Source organism: Triticum dicoccoides, chromosome 2A, assembly GCF_002162155.2.
Source record: "Triticum dicoccoides isolate Atlit2015 ecotype Zavitan chromosome 2A, WEW_v2.0, whole genome shotgun sequence".
Taxonomy (NCBI): Eukaryota; Viridiplantae; Streptophyta; class Magnoliopsida; order Poales; family Poaceae; genus Triticum; species Triticum dicoccoides.
Window position 1 is genome coordinate 742422992 of NC_041382.1, and position 3934 is coordinate 742426925.

The window sequence follows — 3934 nt, forward strand, 5'->3', positions numbered from 1 at the left end:
AAAAAAAATTTCAAATGTACAACAGAAAATATTCTTTTCAATAGAGAAATGTTCCAATTTTCATAAAAATGTTAACTACTCCAAAGAAATATAAGAATGTTTAGATCATTAAAGTAGTGATCTAAATGCTCTTGTATTTGTTTACAGAGGGAGTATTTCTCAAATGGTTTTACATTCTTAATGAAGACATTAACTTTTATTAAAAATAAGGAAATTTCCATGTTCAACATTATTATCGACGTTTATTAAAATTGGATATAAAAAAGGTGCAAAATTACACCTGAAGCATGTTGTTCCCTTTTTATAGCCCGGTGCAACGCACGGGCATTTGTACTAGTAGTACCTATTCAACATTTTTCAAATAATTGTTCAACATTTTTAATACTAATTCAACATTTTCAAATAGTTGTTGAACATTTTTCTAATTCTTCAGCAACATTTTTTGTATACTTGTTCAACATTTTTCATATACTCGTCAAACAATTTTTTAATACCTATTCAACCTTTTTCAAATACTTGTTCAACATTTTTAATATTTATTCAACATTTTTCAAATACTTATTCAACAGTTTTTAAATTGTTGTTCAACAGTTTTTGAGGAGTGTTTTTTGTAATGTAGAAATATATATAAAAAGTACAAAAATAACAAAAAATGAGAACAGAAAACAGAAAGAAAATAACAGGTTGTGGGTCCCGCGCGGCTAGGCTTGCTGTCTGCCACCCAGTCGGGCGATTCCTTCAACGAGGGACTGCTCGTGGCTCATGTAACGCGACAAATAGTCGTGCCCTACTGCCCCCCTCAGGGCCGGCTCTGCCACTACCTAGAATATCCCACCACTGCCTTCTGTTCCAATCGACTCACCTCGATCCGTGAGAACTTGTTCGACTGCAACCCTGCATTGTGTCCGCTTCGCGTATCCATGCATTACTCGACGCCATGTAATTGCACAATCCTCATGACGCGCTTGTCTGCGCGCCTCTATGGTCTACAGGCTGTCCACGTGTTTCAAACCATCTTGATGAACCGACCCATTTCCATGGGAACTGCATAGTTTTTTCTTTCCTACCACTATTTGCGGGTTCTTATCCATGCAACTCAACAAGAAAAAAGGACCAAAACGGATCCAGCCAAACTACTATTGACACATGTGATCTTGGCCACTCCCCTTTTTTGTCACAAAAAATCTCATGCTTGCTGCCTGCGTGCACCGAAGCATGCCCTTTAGCTCTGCTCATCACGGCTTCGTGCGCTTCCGCCTGCGCACCAGTCCATAGCATCCGCTAGGCCGAACGGCTATGGGCCAGTTTGGATTGTGTCCACAGGAAAATATGCCTGGCCTGGAGCCTGCCTGAACATTGCCTAGAACATGTTTGGTTGACGTCCTGAAAAATCAAAGGATAGCCTGGCCTGGTGATGTGACAGCCTGATTAGCCTATACTTTCTCCCAGGCAGCCAGCTTAGCCTGGACCAGGCGCCCGAAACGACTTGCCTGGATGGCTGCCTGGCAGCTAACAGCTGCTATTTTCTATGCCTGCTGTACTTATGTACCTTTACTAATGCTAGTAATGCTTTCCCAGACGAGGCCACCAACCAAACAATTTATGCCCAGGTCAGCCTGACCAGGCAGAAAACTTTAAAATGCCAGGCTCAAACCAGGCAGGGTCTTTTTCCAGGCACAAAGCCCAGGACACTAACCAAATTGACTCTATGACTCTGGTGCACATGCCAGCGCTATATCTCGCGTTAAGCAAGACGAAAGGATCACTTGCTGAAGGGTCTACAATACTCCGGAGCACAGGGGAATCGAACCATGTCTCTAATACGTATCCGTCGTATATATAATTTTTGATTGTTTCATGCCAATGTTTACAACTTTTATATATACTTTTGATAACAATTTATATAAATTTTTTGGACTTACATATTGATCCAGTGCCCAGTGCCAGTTCCTGTTTGTTGCATGTTTTTTGTTTCGCAGAAAATTCGTATCAAACGAAGTCCAAACACAATAAAAACTTAAGGAGATATTTTTTGAAATATATGTGATTTTTGGGAAAAAAAAGAATTAACGCGAGACGATACCCGAGGGGCCCACAAGGTGGGGGGGGGCGTGCCATGGACCCTTGTGGCCATCCCGTAAGGCGGTTGGTGCCCTTTTTTCACCGCAAGAAAGCTAATATCCGGATAAACATCGTGTTAGAATTTCAGTCCAATCGTAGTTACGGATCTCCGGGAATTCCAGAAACGATGAGAGGCCAGAATCTGGAAGCGCGGAAACAGAGAGAGAGATCCAATCTCGGAGGGGCTCACACCCCTCCGCCGCCATGGAAGCCATGGACAGGAAAGGACACCATTCTCCCATCTAGGGGGGAGGTCAAGGAAGAAGAAGAAGGAGGGGGGCTCTCTCCCCCTCTCTCCCGGTGGCGCCAGAACGCCGCTGGGGCAATCATCGTGTGATGGCGATCTAGACCAACACCTCCGTCATCTTTCCTAACATCTTCATCACCTTCCCCCATCTATATTCAGCGGTCCACTCTCCGGCACCCCGCTGTACCCTCTACTTGAACATGGTCCTTTATGCTTCATATTATTATCCAATGATGTGTTGCCATCCTATGATGTCTGAGTAGATTTTTATTGTCCTATCGGTGATTGGTGAATGGCTATGATTGGTTTAATTTGCTAATGGTTATGTTGCTGTCCTTTGGTGCCCATCATATGAGCGCGCGTGTGGATCACACCATAGGGTTAGTTGTATCTTGATAGAACTATCTATTGGAGGGCAAGGGTGATAGCAGCTTCAGCCTAGCATAGAAATTGATTCATACGGGATTGAAGGGGGACCAATATATCTTAATGCTATGGTTGGGTTTTACCTTAATGAACGTTAATAGTTGCGGTGCTTGCTAATAGTTCCAATCATAAGTGCATAGAATTCCAAGCAAGGGATGACATGCTAGCAGTGGCCTCTCCCACATAAAACTTGCTATTGGTCTAGTAACGAGGTCAATTGCTTAGGGACAATTCCGCAACTCCTACCACCACTTTTCCACACCCATTAAACTAACATAATTGTTTCTTTATCTAAATAGCCCCTATATTTTATTTACGTGCTCTTTATTATCTTGCAAACCTATCCGTTTACACCTACAAAGTACTTATAGTTTCATACTTGTTCTAGGTAAAGCGAACGTTAAGCGTGCGTAGAGTTGTATCGGTGGTCGATAGAACTTGAGGGAATATTTGTTCTACCTTTAGCTCCTCGTAGGGTTCGATACTCTTACTTGTCAAAAAAGGCTACAACTGATCCCCTATACTTGTGGATTATCAAGACCTTTTTCTGGCACCGTTCCCGGGGAGCAATAGCGTGGGGTGAATATTCTCGTGTGTGCTTGTTTGCTTTATCACTAAGTAGATTTTATTTACTATTATAAGTCGTTTTCTATCTTTAGTTATGGATATGGAACACGAAATACCCAAAAAATAGGTGTACTTGCTACTCATGGAGACGGGGAACCTCCTAAAACTCTCGATGCTTGTTATGTGAAAAATATTAAATACTACTTTGATTATCCTGAGCAAACCCCATTCAACTTGATAATGGTAGACACGCTGGATCAACCTGAATACTTTAGGGATCATCACTTGACACAAAAAAAGAAACTATTATGGGATCAAATTCATATGTTGCATTGGTATGCTCGGGAACTATGCTTGAGATATGATTATACTTGTTGCTCTAAGATCCAGACTTTCCCTTTTCATGTAAATTTAATGATAATGAAACCTTGGCTTCTTAGGCTAATGGTATATATGATTACTATGATGTGGAACGAATAGAAGAATATGTTGCTTTTGAGGGTGCTTATGAAATTGAATCTTTGTTTGAAAAGTGTGAAGATCTTGATGATGTTGTTTACAGAACTGAAAATT